A 20,374-nucleotide genomic window follows, 5' to 3' on the forward strand; every position below is an offset into this window, starting at 1 on the left:
TTTCAAAAAACCAGCTTCTAGTTTCATTGATACGTTCTACTGTATCAATGAAACTAGAAGCTGGTTTTTTGAAAGAATCAATAAGATCGATAAACCACTGGCCACACTAATCCAAAAGAAAAGAGAGAAAGCTCAAATTCATAAAATTATGAATGAAAAGGGAGAGATCACAACGAACACCAAGGAAGTAGAAACAATCATCAGAAGTTATTATCAACAGTTATATGCCAATAAACTAAGCAACCTAGATGAAATGGATGCATTCCTGGAAAAGTAAACTCCCAAAATTGAACCAGGAAGAAATTGACAACCTGAATAGACCAATATCTAGTAACAAGATTGAAGCAGTGATCAAAAGCTTCCCAAAAAACAAGAGCCCAGGACCTGATGGATTCCCTGGGGAATTCTACCAAACTTTCAAAGAAATAACACCTATTCTCCAAAAGCTGTTTCAAAAAATTGAAGCAGAAGAAAAACTTCCAGACTCTTTCTATGAAGCCAGCATTACCCTGATCCCCAAACCAGGCAAAGACCCTACCAAAAAGGAGAATTTCAGACCAATATCACTGATGAATATGGATGCTAAGATTCTCAACAAGATCCTAGCAAACAGGATCCAATAGCACATTAAAAAGATTATCCACCATAACCAGGTGGGATTCATCCCTGGGCTACAAGGATGGTTCAACATTCGCAAATCAATCAATGTGATACAACAAATTAATAAGAGAAGAGAGAAGAACCATATGGTCCTCTCAATCGATGCAGAAAAAGCATTTGACAAAATCCAGCATCCGTTCCTGGTTAAAACGCTTCAAAGTACAGGGATAGAGGGAACATTCCTGAACTTCATCAAATCTATCTATGAAAGACCCACAGCAAGTATCATCCTCAATGGGAAAAAGCTTGCAGCCTTCCTGTTGAGATCAGGAACACGACAAGGATGCCCACTCTCACCACTCTTGTTCAACATAGTATTAGAAGTCCTAGCAACGGCAATCAGACAACAAGGAGAAATAAAAGGTATCCAAATTGGTAATGAAGAAGTCAAACTCTCTCTCTTTGCAGATGACATGATTCTTTATATGGAAAACCCAAAAGACTCCACCCCCAAACTACTATTTGTAACTTTTAAAGGAAACTCCATACGGTTTTCCAGCATGGCTCCACAAGTTTGCATTCCCACCAACAATGCACAAGGGTTCCTTTTTCTCTACACCCTCACTAACACTTGTTTCCTGTGTTTTCTATTTTGGCTATTCTGACAGGTGTGAAGTGATATCTCAATGTGGTTTCAACTTGCATTTCCCTCATGATGAGGAATGTTGAGCATCTCTTCATGTGAACATCTCTAAGTCTTCTTCAGAGAAATGTCTGTTCATGTCTTCTGTTCATTTTTTAATTGGACTATTTGGTTTTTCTGTTGAATTGTGTAAGTTGTCTTTATATTTTGGATACTAGCACTTTATCGGATTTGTCATTTGAGAAGATATTTGATATCTTCTTTTAGCTTTGGTGTTTCCTTGGCTGTGCAGAGGCTTTTTATTCTAAAATAATCTCAATATTTTATTTTTGCTTTTGTTTCCCATCTCAGGAGACATATTTAAAAACGTGTTGCTATGGTTGATGTCAGTGTAATTACTGTCTGTGCTCTCCTCTATGATTTTTATGGTTTCTGGTCTTACATTTAGGTTATTAACTAATTTTTAAATTTTTGTGTATCATGTAAGACATTGGTCTAGTTTCATTCTTTTGTATGCTGTCCAATTTTCCAAGCACCACTTGTTGAAGAGAATTTTTTCCATTGCATATTCTTGTCCTTTTTTTGTCCAAGACTAATTGACTTATAATTGTGGGTTTATATCCAGGCCCTCTATTCTGTTCCACTGATCTGTTTTTCTGCCAGTACCACATTTTACATAGATTACTACAGCTTTGTAGTATATATTGATACCCAGAATTGTGATACCTCCAGTTTTGTTCTTCTTTCTCGAGATGGCTTTGGCTAATGGAGGTCTTTTGTGGTTCCATATAAATCTGAGGAAATGCTGTTGTATTTTGATAGGGATTGCCTTAAATCTGTAGTTTGGGGACACCTGGGTGGCTCAGTCAGTTGCGTGTATGACTCTTGGATTTTGCTCAGGTCATTATCTCAGATTCCTGGGAGGGAGCCCCACATCAGGCTTCATGCTCAGTAGGGAGTCTGCTTGAGGATTCTCTCTTCCTCTGTCCTCCTCTGACTTGGGTACTCTCTCAAAATAAATAAATAAATATTTTTTAAAAATCTGTAGACTGCTCTGGACAGTATGGACATTTTAACAATATTTGTTCTTTCCATTCATGAGCATGGAATATCTTTCCATTTGTGTTGTCTTCAATTTTTTTTTCATCAATTTTAAGTTTCTGTCACCTCCCAGATCTGTCACCTCCTTGGTGAAGTTTTTTCCTACATATTTTTTCCTAGATTTTTTATATTTTCATTTTTTAAAATTTTTCCTAGATATTTTATTCTTTTTGGTACAATTGTAAATAGGACTGTTTCCTTCACTTTCTGAAGCTTCATTATTACTGTATAAAAATGCAACAGATTTCTGTATATTGATTTTGAATCCTCTCACTTTACTAAATTCATATATCAGTCTAGTAGTTTTCTAGTGGAGTCTTCCAGGTTTGCTATCATATCATCTATAAATAGTGGAAGTTTTACTTCTTCCTTGCCAATTTGGATGTCTTTTATTTCTTTTTGTTGTCTGATTGCTATGGCTAGGACTTCCAGTATTATGTTGAATAAAAGTGGTGAGAGTGGACATCCTTGTCTTATTCCTGATCTTACCAGAAAAGTTGCCAGTTTTTGCCACTGAGTATGCTGGGTGTGGGTTTTTCACATTTGACTTTTATTATGTTAAGGATTATTTCCTCTAAACTGACTTTGCTGAAGGTTTTTATCATGAATGGGTATTACACTTTGTCACATGCTTTTTCCCTATCTATTGAAATGATTATATGGCATTTATCCTTGGTCTTATTGATATGATGTATGATGTTGATTAATTCGTGAATATTGAACATCCCGTGAATCTAGGGTATAAATCCTAGTGGATCACAGTGAACAATTTTTTAACCCACTGAGCCACCCAGGCACCCCTTAGTGAACAGTTTTTTAAATATATTGTTGGATCCAGTTTGCTACTAGTTTGTTGAAGAATTTTACACCTATGTTCAACAGAGATATGAGCCTATAGTTCACTTTTTTGAAAGGTATCTTTATCTGGTTTTAGTATCAGGGTAATGCTGGCCTCACAGAATGAATCTGGAAGTTTTCCTTCCTCTTCTGTGATTTGGGATAGTTTGAGAACAGCTTTAAACTCTTTTAAATGTTTGGTAGAATTTACCTGTGAAGCTATCTGGTCCTGGACTTCTGTTTATTGGGAGTTTTCTGATTATGATTCAAGTTTCATTACAACCAGTCTATTCAAATTTTGTTTCCTCCTGATTCAGTTTGGGGAGCTTTTATGTTTCTAGGAATTTCTCATTTCTTCTAAGTTATCCAATTTGTTGGCATATAATTTTTCATAATATTCTCTTACAATTCTTTATATTTCTGTGGTGTCAGTTATTTGTCTTCTTTCATTTCTGATTTTGTTGAACTGTCTCGTTTTTTCTTTTTGGTGAGTCTAAATATCTATTAGTTTTGTTGCTCTATTCAAAGAACTGGTTCCTAGTTTCACTGTTTTTGTTTTTGGTTTTTTTTTTTTGTTGTTGTTGTTTTGTTTTGTTTTGTTTTTTTTTAGTTCCTATTTCATTTATTTGTGCTATAATCTTTATTATGTCCTTCCTTCTACAGGTTTGGGGTTTTGTTTTTTCTTTTTCTAGCTGTGTTAAGTGTAACTTTAGGTTTTTTATCTAAGATTTTCCTTGCTTCTTGAGTTAGGTTATATTGCTATAAACTTCCCTCTTAATGAACAGCTTTTCTTCATTGCAAAGATTCTAGATCATTGTATTTTCATTTTCATTTTTCCCCATTTTTTTTTAATTTCCTCTTTGATTTGTTGCTTGATCCATTCATTGTTTGGTAGCATGTTATCTAATCTCCACATATTTGTGGTCTTTCCAGATTTTTTTCCCTATGGTTGATATTAGTTTAATAGCACTCTGGTTAGAAAAACTGCACAGAAGGACTTCAATCTTTTTAATATATTGAGACTTGTTTTGGGGTCTAGTATGTGACCTATTCTGGAAAATATTCCTTGTACACTTGAAAAGAATGTGTATTCTGCTGTTTTAAGATGGAATGTTATGAATATATCATTTGATCCACCTGTCCAATGTGTCTTCCAAAGCCACTGTTTCCTTGTTGATTTTTTTTTTGGACGATCTATGATTTAAGTGGGATGATAAAGTCTATTATTGTATTACTATCAATTACTTCCTTTTCCTTTATGTTTGTTATTAGCTGCTTCATGTATTTGGGTGCCCCCAAGTTTGGTGTGTGATTGATAAATATATACATATACATATATATATATTTTTTTTTTCTTGTTGCATTGTTCCTTTTTTTTTTTTTAAAGATCTTATTTATTTGACAGAGATCACAAGTAGGCAGAGAGGCAGGTGGTGATGGGGGAAGCAGGCTCCCCACGGAGCAGAGAGCCCAATGCGGGGCTTAATCCCAGGACCCTGGGATCATGACCCAAGCCAAAAGCAGAGACTTTAACCCACTAAGCCACCCAGACACCCCAACATTGTTCCTTTTATTACTAGTGTCCTTTGTCTCTTTATACAGTCTTTGTTATTTTAATATCTGTTTTGTCCTATGTAAGTATTACTACTTATATAGTTCTTTACACTACTGTATTACTACTTACAGAAGTTCTTTTCACTTCCATTTGCACGATAACTGCTTTTCTATCCCTTCACTTAAAAAAAAAAAAAAGATTTTACAGAGAGATTTTCACCTGAGCAAGAGTGAGTAGAAGGCGGTGCAGAGAGGGAGGAGCGGTGGGGGAGGAGAGGGACTAGCAGACTCTATGCTGAGTGTGGAGCCTAATGTGGGGCTCAATCCCACAACTCTGAGATTGCGACCTGAGCCAAAAACAAGAGGCAGGACACTCAAGCTACTAAGCCACCCACATGGCCCTCTATCCCTTCATTTTCAATCTGCATGTGTCTTTAGGTCTGAAATGAGTCTCTTGTGGGCAGCATACAGATGGATTCTGCTTTTTTTATTCATTCCATCATCCTACATCTTCTGATTGCAGCATTTAGTATGTGTACAAAGTAATTATTGAATGGTATGTCCTTACTGCCATTTCAATACTTTTTTTTTTTTTTTTAGAAGATTTTACTTATTATTTGAGAGAGAGAGAGGGCATGAAAAGATAGAGGTCAGTGGGAGAAGCAGACTCCATGTCAAGCAGGGAGTCCAATGTGGGACTTGATCCTGGGACTCCAGGATCATGACCCAAGCTGAAGGCAGTCACTTAACCAACTGAGCCACCCGGTGCCCTCATTACTTGTTAATGACTGTTTTTGTAGGTCTCTGTTCCTTTCTTCTCTTGTTCTCTTCTCTCATTGTTGGGTTTCTTTAGTGATATACTTGGATTCCTTCCTCTTTAGTTTTTGCATATCCATTACTGGTTTTTTATTTTGGTTACCATTAGCTTTGTATGTAACATCTTCTGAATATAGTGGTCTATTTAAGTTGATGGTTGCTTAAGTGTGAACACATTCTTTACTCCTTCCCCTCCCATTTTATGTGTATGATGTCATACTTTACATCCTTTTCTTTTGTGAATCCCCTGATTTTTATAGATATACTTATTTTTACTGCTTTTATTCTTCCTACTTTCTTATGCCTACTTATGGTCTTTCCTTTCCACTTAAATAGTCTCTTTAAGCATTTCACGTGACTGGTTTAGTGGACATGAATTTCTTTAATTTTTGTCTGGGAAACTCTTTATCTCTTCTATTCTGAATGAGCTCTGCCAGACTGAGTATTCTTAACTGCAGGATTTTCATTTAGTACTCTGTATGGCACTCCCTCCTGGCCTACAAAGTTTCTGCTGAAAAATCAGCTGATAGCCTATATGAACCTTTTCCCTCATATGTAACTATTTTCTTTTTTCTTGCTGCTTTTAAAATTCTCTCTTTATCACTACTTTTTTCCATTTGGATTACCATATATTTTGGTGTGGACTGCCATGTATTGATTTTGTTGGAGGCTCTCTGTGCCTGCTGGATCTGGAATTTTTAATTCCTCTCCCAGATTTGGGAAGTTTCTGCTATTGTTTCTTCAAAATACAACTTCTGCCTCCTTTTTTCTCTTCTTCTACAGGATCTCTGTAGTGTGAATGTTACTTACGCTTGATGGTTATGCTCAGTTTCTCTATTTTCACTTTTTATTATTATTTTCTCTCTTTTATTCAGCTTGACTGCTTTCCATTATTCTGTTCTCTGTTTTTCTGTTTTTTCTAGGCTACCGTTGATTCCACCTGATGTATTTTTTTTTAAAGATTTTATTTATTTATTTGACAGAGAGAAAGATCACAAGTAGGCAGAGAGAGGGGAGAAGCAGGCTTCCCACTGAGTAGAGAGCCCAATGCAGGGCCCAATCCCAAGACCCTGAGATCATGACCTGAGCCAAAGACAGAGGCTTAACCCACTGAGCCACGCAGTCATCCATCACCTGATGTATTTTTAATTTAAGTTATTGAGTTCTCTATCTCTGGTTCTTTTTTATGTTTTCTATGTCTTTGTTAAGAGTCTCAGTGAAGTTCTCCATTCTTTCCTCAAGTCAAGAGAGTATCTTTATGACCATTACTCTAAATTCTCTATCAGGTATATATTATTTATCTCCATTTCGTTTAGATCTCCTGCTGTGATTTTGTCCTGTTCTTTCATTTGGAACATATTCTTCTGCCTCCTCATTTTGTCTAACTCTCTGTGTCTGTTCTATATGTTAGGAAAATCAGCTACATCTCCTGCTCTGGAAAGTAGTGGCCTTATGAAGAATTCCTGTAATACCCTGCAGTGCAATGTCCCCTGATTACCAGAATCTGGCACATCAGGAATATCCTTTATGTGTGTTGCATGCTGTTCCCCGCTTTGTAGCTGAGCCACTTTTGCCTTCAGTTCAGTTGTCTGCAATGTCTTTCTGCCTGTTGTGTGTAAAGTTTGGTTCCTGCACTGTTTGTGGGCCAGAATGGGGCTGCACTGGGCTTAAGTTGAGTCATATCAGGCATGTGCCAGAGCCGAAGTAGCACCAAACTGCAGGGCGCATTCCATGTGTTGTCCCCTAAGAAGTTTTCATTGGTGGGTAGGGCCTGTAGTCAGACCAGATGTCTACACCCAACCCCCAGCTGGAGCTGCAATTGGACTGTGGTGTGTGGTTACCTTCTCCTCTCCCCTGAGTAGGAGTCACACTGGAGTGGTTGCTGGCCCATGTCAAGGATGTTTGCACATGGCCAAGCTTGTGGCACCACTCTGGATAAGCTCTAGTCTGGCATATTGGAAGAACAGGTCTACAGGAGTATGCATGTGTGTTGCAGGGTGTTAGCAAATTTTGCACAGGTCTACGAGAAGAGACCTAGAGCAGAGACTTGGCTATTAGGGGTGGATCTGCAGAAGGGCGCAGGGGCATGGTCACCGTTAGCAAGTTATGTAGCAAATAACACTGATGCACTGGTTCCCATAAGCATCTGTGTGCCTAGGCTGGGGAATGGGGAAGGAAAATGGTGCCTGCCAGTTCTTTTGTTTGTGGAGATGACTCCCAATAATCCCTGCCCCTCCAGCACAAGTTCTGGGATCAGGAAACAAATCTCTCTCCCATATACCCCAGGAATTTTTGAAACTGCTGCTTCTATGCTGCACCTCTGTGGGGCCGTTTGTTATGCTATCTCTTTAAGGGCAGGGACTCAGTTTTCTCTCCCTCCCAGCTCTCCCAGAGCCAAGCCTACTTTTAAAGTTCCAGGTGTTAAGCCCCGCTGTTTGCAAGGATTCATGAAATCCAAAGCCAAATACTAAGGGGATTTGTGCCTGTGGCTCCCATGCCTGGGGTGCTTGGTGTGAGGATCTGTTTGTTTTCTCCTCTACATGCTTGCAGTGTCCCTCCCTCCTGCAGACAGTCCTGTGGGTCCCTTTAGCTCCCAACTGCATCCTTACACTCCTAACCTCTTCAGTGTGGCCTATTCCTTACATTTAGCTATGGAGAGTCTGTTCTGCCAGTCTTCAGGCCATTTTTGGGTTCATTTTTACTGATGTAGTTGTTACCTAGTTTGTATCCATGAGACAAGGTGAGCTTAGGGTCCTCCTACTCTGGCATCTTCCCCAGAAGTTTTGAACTAAGTATTGTTGACAACTTTCATTTATATTTGACATTTTGAAATAAAGTCTATATATGTGTATATGTATGTATGCATATGTATGTTTGTGTGTGATGTGTTTGGGTATGCATAGGCTCAATGAAATCCATTATCTACAAATGTAGGCTTCTGCAAGTATGGGATACTGGCAAGGAAAATATAACAAGCAGTGTTGATATCAGTGCTGTGACTTTAAAAGTCACAGTACATTTCTAAATAAAACAAAGTACAGTCTATTCTCAATCATTCTCAAGCATTCCTGGAAGATTAAGAGTAAAACCATGCAATAATAGTAACATAGATAAATTCAGCAGTTTGTAGAATCATGCAAAAAATAATGCTTTATGTGAGAAGTACTAGACCCAGATTATTATAAACACATTTTTTTCCCCAGCTATGGTCTTCCATTTTGCAGGTCATAGATCAATCATTTGCTGTGTACTGCAGAGCATCTAGATTAGAAGTTAGCCAACTACTGCCCACCAACTATTTTTATAAATAAAACTTTATTAGAATGCATCTACACTCAGTTGTTAATAAATTATCTTTGCCTACTTTCATACTAAAGTGGCAGAGTTGAATAACTGCAACAGAGACCATGTGGCCCAGATATCTTAGTATTTACTGTCTATCCCTTTATAGAAAAGTCATCTACCCTATAATCAGGATGCATTACTTCAGTCCTTCAATAGCCAGATGACTTCACCCTCAAAATGTTATTTTAACATTCACAAGCATGCAGATGTATTTCTAAAACATCCTCCAGGGAGAACCATTGCCCCAAATATATGATATAGATATTCAATAAGCATTTAATTAAAAATTCTACTTCTTCCAGATGTGGAAGTTCAGTAGGTAACTGTGCCCATCTTAACAACTAAAACTACTTCAGATAAGATTAAAAAAAAAAAAAATCACACTGGGGCACCTGGGTGGCTCAGTGGGTTAAGCCTCTGCCTTCAGCTTGGGTCATGGTTCAGGGTCCTGGGATTGAGCCCCACATTGGGCTCTCTGCTCAGCAGGAAGCCTGCTTCCCCCTCTCTCTCTGCCTGCCTCTCTGCCTACTTATGATCTCTCTCTCTGTCAAATAAATAAATAAATAAAATCTTTTTAAAAAAATCCAAAAGATAAAAAAATCACAGTCTCCTTTAAATTCATCACAGAGCTAAAGATACAAGGAAATTTAAATTAACTAGAAAATGTGCCAAGTACTACTTAAGAGATATTTGGGAAGTTCCTGTCCACAGCAGGAATTAAACTAAATGGTAATTCCCTTAAAAGTAAATAGTCCAGCCATTCCAATTAAAAGACAATATCAAGACAAGAAAAAAAGCCGTTTCAACTATATGTTCTTTACAAGAAATGTACTTTAAATACGAAGACACAGATGAGTAAAGTTGTGGAAGAAGATAGATCATACAAATACTAAGCATAAGAAAACCTGTGTACCTGTATTAATATAAGACAACAGACAAATGAAAAGATATTCAGTATCACTGATCATCAGGGAAATACAAATCAAAACTACAATGACATATCACCTCATACCTGTCAGAATGGCCAACATCAACAGTACTAGAAACATTAGGTGTTGGCTAAGATGTGGTTAAAGGGGAACCCCTATGCACTGTTGGTGGAAATTCAAAGTGGTACACAGCCACTCTGGAAAACAGTATGGAGGCTCCTCAGAAAGTTAAAAATAGAACTACCCTATGACTTTTGCAATTGCACTACTAGCTATTTATCCAAAGGATACAAAAATACTAATTCAAAGGGATACATGCACCCTGATGTTTTATAACAGCATTACCAACAATAGCCTATTGTTGGAATGGAAATATGGAAATAGCCCAAGTATCCATCCACTGATGAATGGATAAAGATGTGGAATATATACACAAGGGAGTATCACTCAGCTATAAAAAGAATGAAATCTTGCCATCTGCAACAACACAGATGGAGCTAGAGGGTATTATCCTAAATGAAATAAGTCAGTCAAAGAAAGACAAATACCATATGATTTCACTCGTATGTATAATTTAAGACACAAAACAAACAAACAGGGGAACAAAAAGAGGGAGGTAAACCAAGAAACAAATTATTTGCTTTTTTTTGACACAGAAACAGATCACAGGTAGGCAGAGAAGAAGGCAGAGAGAGAGAAGGAAGAGAGGGAAGCAGGCTCCCCATGAACAGAGAGCCCGATGAGGGACTCAATCCCAGGACCCTGAGATCATGTTCCCAGCCGAAAGCAGAGGCTTAACCCACTGAGTCATCCAGGTGTCCCCAAAAAATAGATTCTTAACTGTAAAGAACAAACTAATAGTTACCAGAAGTGAGGTGGGTAGGGAGACTGATAAAACAGGTGATGGGGATTAAGGAGGGCATTTGCTGAAATGAATATCAGGTGTCGTATGGAAGTGCTGAGTCACTATATTGTACACCTGAAACTAATATTACAATGTATGTTAACTAACTGGAATTTAATTAAAAACTTAAAAAACAAAGAAGAATGTAAAATGGCAAAGAAGAATGTAAAATGACATATCATATAAATACTAAGCAAAAGAAAGCCTATGTACTTGTATTAATATAAGACAAAACAGAGATCAAAATAAAGACTAATACAAGAGACAAAGAGGATAAATTCATCAAGAAGACACAGAAATTCTAATTGTGTAGAGATTTAACAGCAAAGCACCAAAATATATGAAGCAAAAACTAAGAGAACTAAAGGAAGAAGTGGACAAATCCACAATCAGACTTGGAAATTTTAACATCTTTCTCTTAGCAACTAACAAAACAAGTAGATAAAAATAGCAGTAATGATATAGAGGATTTATACACAACACTATCAAGTACCTTGACAAAACTGGTAACGCACCCCACTGTCAAGAATACCACACCAAACTATCAAAAGATGAGCTGAAAAATAGCTGAACTGCCAGTTGTCAAAAAAACTAAGACAACAATCCAAAGTGAAAGTAACAGTCAAGCTTTGAATCACTTACTAATCACTTAGTACAAAAAGAAGCTAACCCAAAGAAAGCAACAGCTCCCCCACTGTTCCATGTTCCCCATGGAACAGTACCTAGAGAGGGTCAGATGGATCAGCACTGATACAGGGAATCATTTCACTGCCAATGGAGTACCAGACAAAAGGTTTCACCCACCTCAAGGACCAGGGCCACAGAATCCAAAAGGAGCCAAATCAGAGGGAGTAAAGAGGATCCCATAGATCACAGATGAACAATCTGAGTATTAATAAGAATAACTGCAATAGATAAAACATATCAAATATATTTAAATCTTCAAATTCATGATAATAATTTAAAAGAAAAACATAAGATGAACTTTGGAAGATGCTGAAAAATAATAAGTAAAAGCAAGCTTTTATCCTAATTTTTTAAAATGTGCTATACTTTGGAATAACCAAGACATTGATGAAAGGATGGTTCCCTTTATAGAAGTATTCCAACTAATAATTGCAGAAGAAATAAGAGAATTGGAGAATCATTTTGTGGGACGTGTGGGTGACTCAGTAGGTTAAACGTCTGCCTTCTGCTCAGGTCATGATCCCAGGGTCCTGGGACTGAGCTACATCAGGCACCCTGCTCAGCGGGGAACCTGCTTCTCCCTTTCCCTCTGCCATTCCTCCTGCTTGTGCTTTCTCTCATTCTCACTCTCTTTCTCTCAGATACATAAATAGAATCTTAAAAAATATATATCATTTTGAACTCTGATAAAATAATAAATTCCAAGTAAAGACAACCAATGGCTACTAAAATCACATAAAGGAAAACAACCTAATGTTATGCAGCACTCACCATTAAGTATGAAAGATTAGTGCAAAGCAAATAAGCAAAGCCACACACAAAAAAACTCTGAACCTGACCAAACCTCTAGAATTAAATACCAGTTTAGAAGAAACACAGGAACATGTAAAATGACACCACACATATACAACCAACAGAATCCAGAATATGGGTAGCTCTATGAGAAAACTGCTTCTGGAATAAACTGCAAGAAAAGAAAAATAAAGATTAAGAAGCATATCACATTATTACACTAAATAGATATTGTTTGGATCTTAATTCTAATAAATATTTATGGACAATGGGAGAAATGTGAACACTGACTTGTTATTTCATAACATTAAGAAAGTATTAAAGGTGCGTCTTTTTTTTATAGTGATGATATTGTGGTTCTCCATTACCCAAGTTTAAAAAAAAAAAAGGTCTTAGTGTATCTTTTTATTGTTAAATATTCTTTTTTCTCAGAATTTATTGAGACTTGTGGTTTAAAGATTTTATTTATTTATTTGAGAGAGAGGGAGAGGGAGAGAGAATCTGAAGCAGAATCCAAGCTGAGCTCAGAGCCAGACACAGGGCTCAATCCCATGACCACAAGATCATGACCTGAGCCAAAACCAATAATAGTAAGATGCTTAACCGACTGAACCACCTGGAGGCCCCATGGTTGTATTTTTTTAAGGAAAAATGTTCTTATCATTTAGATGCACATATTAAAATATTTGTGGATGAAATACATATCTGGAACCTACTTCAAAATAACCCATTTTTTTTGGTGGGGAGAGGGAGCAGTGGATCTATAGATGAAACATGTTTAGTTACAAATGTATATTTGTTGATGCACAGGGATGGGTAGGGTACATGGGGAAGCATTATACTTCTTAGTTTCATACATGCTTGAATTTTTCTATAAGAAGAAGTTTTAAAAAAGAAAGACTTTTTTTTTTTAAGATTTTTTCTTTTTTTTTTATTTGACAGAGAGAGATCACAAGTAGGCAGAGAGGCAGGCAGAGAGAGAGAGAGAAGAGGAAGCAGGCTCCCTGCTGAGCAGAGAGCCCGATGCGGGACTCGATCCCAGGACCCTGAGATCATGACCTGAGCCGAAGGCAGCGGTTTAACCCACTGAGCCACCCAGGCACCCTAAAAAAGAAAGACTTTAAATTAAAGATAGATTCCATATATGAACCATGATTCAGTCTAAAGGAGTTTTTTTCGAGTAATTGTTATTTTCTTCTTTCTTTTGTATTTTCTAAGTCATACCAACAAACATGTACTACTTTGATATCAGAAAACAAGGAAATAATAGTTTTGTGAAATTTTAAGAAAGGACATGCAATGGCTGAAAAAAGTCTCAATAAATTCTGAGAAAAAAGAATATTTAAAAATAAAAAGATAAACTCTAAGACCTTTCTCTTTTTAACTTGGGTAATGGAGAAAAAGATGAGGAAAGGGAAAAATAAGGAAATGCACCCATTTCATTATTACTTGAGAGATGTGATTCAGGAAGAATTTGTACTAGAAACATTAAAATAAACTAAAAGTAGGCCACTTCTAGAAATTTGCCCCAAAGATAAACATCTACATATAGAAACCACATACATTGTTATTGATTGCTATATTATATAATGGCAAGATACTGGGGAAAAAAACCAAATGCCCACTTACAGAAGACTAGGTGAATAAACTAATACACCCATGTAACAGAATAGATAATTATAAAAGAGTAAGAACAATCTCTGTAGGCTGCTAAGAATGATCTCCAGGATACATTAAACACATGAGAAAAAAAAAGGTATAGTGTAGTGTACACAGAATACTCCCTTTTAGTTAGGAATGGAGATGTAAAAAATAAATGTATACTTGTATGTGTACCTATGTATACATACAAACACATACACATAAACATATGTCATTTAAAAGAAAAATAGAAGAATATACCAAATAAAAGTACAGGTAGTTATTACCTATACAGAGAAAAAGGAAACAGGTTGAAGGGGATAGGAATGAACATCGGCCTCCTCTGAATTCACCACTGTTCTGTAGTTTTGATTTTGGAGATAAGTAAATATTTTACAGAATTTTAAAATGAAATTAAAGCAAAGTCAGGAAAACACAATCACTAAAAGTAAAAAGCAAGATGAAACAAATGAGCCTAACTGTAGGATAGGTCATAACCTATGAACATCAAGAAGTCTTGATTGTTTTTCTGTATTCACATAATTAGTAAAAATAGTAGTATCGTTAGTTTGAAGCTCTCTCACAATTCAAAAGAAGGGAGAAAAGAAGGAAAAAAGCATAGGGAACAGATGGGACAAGATGATGGATTTGACCCAAACCACATCAATGATCACACTAAATATAAATGGTATATTTAATATAATATAAATTATATATAATATAAATATAAATGGTCTATTTATACTTTAATTGTAAGAGAAATTGTCAACTGGATAAAAACACAAGATCCAACGAAATGCAGCTGACAAGAAATGCACTCCAACATCGAACATAAACAGTTTAAAAATAAAAGAATAGTAAAAGATATTTCATGCTAACACAATGAAAAGAAAGTTGGACTGGTAACATTAAATATCAGACAAAGTAGATGCTCAGAGCAAAGGCTACTACCAGGAATAAAGAAGACCAATTCATAATGACGAAGGGATCAATTCACCAACAGCACATATTACCTAAAACTTTTACATACCTAATAACAGAGCTTAAAAATACATGAAGGAGAAACTTAAAGAAATTACGAGGAGAAAGAAAGAAATGCAACAGATAGAAAATCAGTAAAGGTACTACAGAGGATTTCAACAACACTATCAACCTATACCTAAGTGACATTTATGGAACTCTCCAACAATAGCAGAATACAGTCTTTTCAAGTGCACACCAAACATTTACTAAGATAGACCACACATTTTGGGTCACAAACCTACTCTTAATAAATTTTAAAGGACTCAAGTCATAAAAAGTATATTCTCTGAACACAATGGAATGAAATTAGAAATCAGTAACAAAAAGATCTCTGGAAGATCCTCATAATACCTGAAAACTAAATAACATATTTCTAAATAAACCATAAATCAAAAGGAAAATTAGAAAGGAATTCAAACTGAAGTCAGAATAAATAAGATTGGCAAGTGAAAACTTTTAAGCTGGGCCTATGATGGTTCATTATACTTTTGTGTAGTTTGAAAACTACCAAACAGGGGCACCTGGGGTGGCTTTGTTGATTAAATGTCAGGCTCTTGATTTTGGCTCAGGTCATGACTTCAGGGTCATGAATTCAAGTCCCGCCTCAAGTTCTGCACTGGGCATGGAGCCTGCTGAAGATTCTCTCTCTCCCTCTTCCCCTTCCTCCATACCCTGCGCCCCCATTCTTTCTTTAAAAAAAAAAAAAAAAAAGAAGAGAAAAAAGAATGCTGCTGTGTCAGAAATAACACAATATCATCTCCTATTTAAATTAACAAGTCTCAAATCCATTCTTCCTCAATTTAACCACTGTTGGGAAGTATCTCTCTCAATTAACTGCACATATTCCTTGCTCCCAATCTACAGAAAACTGTTTTGCTACCTCCATTATTTGAGAAAGCTTAACTAGGAAAAAGAAAACAAAGATTCCTACGTCCTGAAAAAATAAAGGCATTTAGAGAAACAAAGAGGAAACATCTACTCACCTTGGACTTTGCTTTTGAATGTACGACAGCCATTTTTTCCTTCTCTGGATTCTACTCTCAGGAAAAGAAAATGGAATCATAAGATAGTACACCTTTCTTAGGATATACTCTAAATTAGAACACATGCTCTTACCCACCCAGCCCCCCAAACTATCCCTAATTTACCCTGGAGGAAAGTTAGAGAGTAGAACAATTCTGTACTCTGTTTTAGATAGAAGGTCCAAGACTCCAGCTGTCTTGGGCCAGAATTTACTGCTGGATTCAAAACTGTCCACTGGAGACAGAGCACTACCAGTTCTAAAGTATGTGACTGACTCCTCTAACACATTCTCTAGAAGTATTCCTACTCCCCATTATATTTCCATATAGCCTGTTTTGAAGGTGCAATCAGCTCTAATCTTGTCAAGAACAGGTCTGTGACTTAAAAATAGCTGTCTTCATTCAGGGTCTCAAATTCCTGACATCTTTCCTTCCTATCACTTTCCTGCATTCAACATTCTTAAGACTGTAAGGTGAGAGGACACCTGGAAGCCAAAAGGAAACCTACATCTGCAATCCCAGTGTGAACTAAGAACCATTACAGGCCATGTGTATAGGCCATGTGTGAAGAGGGATTACTGAGGTCAGAAGAGAAAGATGTCAAGTTCTGTAAGGACATAGCCAAAGGGACTCAAGACACATTGACAGACTCAGTCCCATAATGAACCCCCCAAATACAAAAACCCAATTTTATCTCTGTACCTCACTAAACGCCCATAAGATCACAGACTATAAAATATACAAATTGACTAGACAAAGTCACACAGACTTCCGTGGCCACACAGCCAGAGTCACAATCGCCAAGTTAATATTACATCCTCAGACCACCTCTTATATTAAACAAAATCCAATCATAAACAGCATACACACAAGGACTCAAGCACATCCAAGCACCCTGTCATGGATACAAGAGGCCAAAAAACAGCATTTCACAGCAGCACTTTTACTATCTTCACACAGTCATGAAAGCGACACACTTACAGTCCCAAGAGTCATACATATGGCATACACACAGCCATCCAATCAAACAGAAAAATGCAACTAAGTACCAGATCAAAGAAATAAGTGGTCACAAATACCGGGTCACAGCAACACTCTCATAACATCTTAAAGTCACAAACTTCAGTGATACACACAACACACAGTCGCATACACAACCTCAAAGTGACCCAAGTACATCCAAAAACCCTGTCACAAGAGCACTGCCGCACAGCTCACAGACACAAGCAAACCCCCGGTCACATACGAGGTACACACACAATCACCGTCACATAGGCACATTCCCAGTCAAGCACGCGGTCACAAACACATTGTCACAGCAGTACTACTACACCCTCAGAGTCACGACTCACCCTCACACAAACGCTTACACACAAAACCACAGTCGCACACGTTCATTCGCCTACATCAGTAACAGGCAGGCTGGCTCACAGCACAAAACGGCTGGAGACCAACATACACGCAATCCCAGCGACGCTTCCGCCACGGCATTCCGGACATCCTCACCTCGACAGAAGGTGCGGTTCAGGATCCAGGATCTGGCGCCCGGGGTCCAAGCCCAATTTGGGGTTCGCCCGCCCAGCCGGAGCCGAGCCAAGCTCCTCCACAGACGCTGCCCTCCCCACGCGAGGTCCCCAAATCGCGCGAACAAACGGAAATGAAGCCGCACTGGGGACGCGGTGCCTCTGGGAAATGTAGTCCAACGCCCGGAAGGTGGTAGCCTGGCCGGCCAGGACGTTGAGATGCCCAGTTTTCTTTCTTTTTTTTTTTTTTTAATTTTTTATTTTTTATAAACATTTCTTTTTTATCCCAGCTTTCTAAACCTCCGCGAGGTTCTTGGACTCCGCGGCTAAAACGCGCTCGCGCAACTGCTGCGCCGCTGGTATTCCTGGGAGTGCCCGCCTGCACTCAGTGCGCAGGCGTCAGGCGTAAGCTGCTGGGGCGGTTAGGGTCTGAGACCGCAGTTACGGAGAGGCATTCCCGGGTCTCATCAGACCTGGAGAAGGTGGGACGGACCCTCAGGCGGGCATGTGCGGTGGAGGAGCTGGGGCTGAGGCAGGGACTTAGCCGGAGCCTCGGACTCGCAGAGACCTCCCCTCTGCCTGGCCAGGCCCTTTTTGTGTGTGAGATAACGCGAGACGGTTACAAGCTGACTGGGAGGCCCTCGGCGGCTGTGTGTGTGGTTGTATTTCCGTATTTCTGAGGGCGATTCTACCTGCCGTTGGGTGTGAGGTGGCTCGTACTGGAAGCTGCCTGGTAATGACATAACTGTGGGATTGTCTGACGGAGGAAGGGACCTCCCTCAATCCTCCCTCAATTATGTGTTCATAATTGAGGGTGGTTGCGTGACTGGTGATGACTAGTGACGATTTGTGTTATGCAGATGTGCTCTTCTCGTGCCTCTATTTCGATGTCTGTAGAAGTTTTAACTCTAGGAGAGCGGAGAGCGGGAGGTCCTCCTGGTGGATGGTCAAGTTGTTTCTTTCTTGGACACTAATTTGATTGGGGGGGGTAATCAATTTATCTGGCAAATAATTTATTTTTTTAAATATTTTATTTATTTGCTAGAGAGCACAAGTAGGCAGAGAGGCAGGCAAGGGAAAGGAGAAGCAGGCTCCTTGCTGAGCAAGGAGCCCAACATGGGGCTCAGTCCCAGGAATCAGGACCAGAGCCGAAGGCACTTAAGTGACTGAGCCACCCAGGCGTCCATATCTGGCAAATAATTTAGACATGGTTTTTCTTTTCTTTCTTTTTTTTTTTTTTCCTAAAGATTTTATTTTCAATTCACTTGACACAGAGAGAGACCACAAGTAGGCAGAGCAGCAGGCAGAGAGAGGGGGAAGCAGGCTCCCCTCAGCAGAGAGCCCAATGCAGGGCTGGACCCCAGGACCCTGAGATCATGACCTGAGCTGAAGGCTGAGGCCTAACCCACTGAACCACTCAGGCGCCCCTTAGACATGAGTTTTCTGTTGGATCAAGTATACATGTTAAAGTCAGGCCTAGCTTAACTCCTTTTTCCTCTGGCACAGCCGGGCAAAGCAGGCACCCATTGTATCATGGGAGCGTTTTACTAGGTAAGGTTGAAAGGCCATTGACTAATAAAATAGTTAAATAACTTTATACATGAGAAGATTTTATCTTGGCTAATGGAGAGAAAATAAAGCTCTTGGTTTTAGCTCAGGTCACGATCTCATGGGTTATGGGATGGAGACCGGTATCAGGCTCCAGGAGAGTCAGCTTGAGGATTCTCTCCCTCTGCCCCTCCCCCCCACAGGCACAGGTGCATGTGTGTACTCTTTATTTAAAATAATTCTTTAAAAAAACAAAATCTTCTATAATTTTAGTTTTCTATATTCTTAAAGTTTTGCCTTACACATTTTTTTTGTCATAAAACTTCTTAGAATCCATCTCTTTCTGTAAGACAAAAGAGGGGTGTAATTTTTTGTGTGTGCATACACCAGTTGTCTCACATTATGAAAAGGCTATCCTTTCCCCTCTTAGCAAGAGTCATAAATTAAGTTGTCGTATATATATGGAACTGGGTGCCACCCAGATGCCCTTAAAAATAATGTCTTTTGCAGTTACTATATATATTATACTTTTTTAAATGTATGCACTAAAGTTTGTAAATTTTTTGTCCAGGTCCTCTATAATCATACTTGTTTTTGTCTCTTAAATTAAGTTACTAAAAGAAATATGTGATATCTCCCACTATGGCTCTAATGTTATTTTTCCTTGTAGTTTCAGTAATTTGGGCTTAAATGTATGTATTTTTAGTAACACATAAGTTTAGATTTATATAAATTACTGGAGATTTAAATATTTGATTTTGTGCTGATCTTTTTAAAATGCTTTTTAAGATTTTATTTATTTGACAGAGAGAAATCACAAGTAGATGGAGAGGCAGGCAGAGAGAGAGAGAGGGAAGCAGGCTCCCTGCTGAGCAGAGAGCCCGATGCGGAACTTGATCCCAGGACCCCGAGATCATAACCTGAGCTGAAGGCAGTGGCTTAACCCACTGAGCCACCCAAGCGCCCCAATATAATGCTTTTATTTAAAGTCTATTTTACACAATGTTAATATAGCTACATCAACTTTATTCTGATTAGTATTTTGACTGATGTTTTTTCTGCTTCCTCATTTTCAACCTTTCTGTATAATTATTTTAATGTGTATCTTGACAATAACATATAATTAGATTTTATTTATCCATTTAATGACATATTTGTATTTATTTCTACCATTTTATCACATCACTATATATGTTATATGTAACTTTTTAATGTTTTCATTCCCCTTCCCCCCATTATTCCTTCTTTAAATTGTTCTCCTCTCCCATTTTATTTATTTATTTATTTTTAAAGATTTTATTTATTTATTTGACAGAGAGAAATCCAAAGTAAGCAGAGAGGCAGGCAGAGGAGGAAGCAGGCTCCCCGCGGAGCAGAGAGCCTGATGCGGGGCTCGATCCCAGGACCCT

General features: G+C 38.2%; 1 protein-coding gene across 2 annotated transcripts in view; it reads right to left on the reverse strand.

The window, feature by feature from the left end:
- Positions 1–18,992, reverse strand: part of ZNF420 (zinc finger protein 420) — a 48,426-nt gene extending 29,434 nt beyond the window's left edge. For both annotated transcript variants that reach the window (XM_059382872.1, XM_059382870.1), the window contains exons 1-2: positions 17,401–18,992; positions 15,856–15,906 (exon numbers count right to left, since the gene is read on the reverse strand). The gene's annotated coding sequence lies outside the window, so the exon portion shown is untranslated. The remainder of the gene's footprint in view (positions 1–15,855; positions 15,907–17,400) is intronic.
- Between the last annotated feature and the right edge of the window lie 1,382 nt (positions 18,993–20,374).

Source organism: Mustela nigripes, chromosome 17 (genome assembly GCF_022355385.1).
Source record: "Mustela nigripes isolate SB6536 chromosome 17, MUSNIG.SB6536, whole genome shotgun sequence".
Lineage (NCBI taxonomy): Eukaryota > Metazoa > Chordata > Mammalia > Carnivora > Mustelidae > Mustela > Mustela nigripes.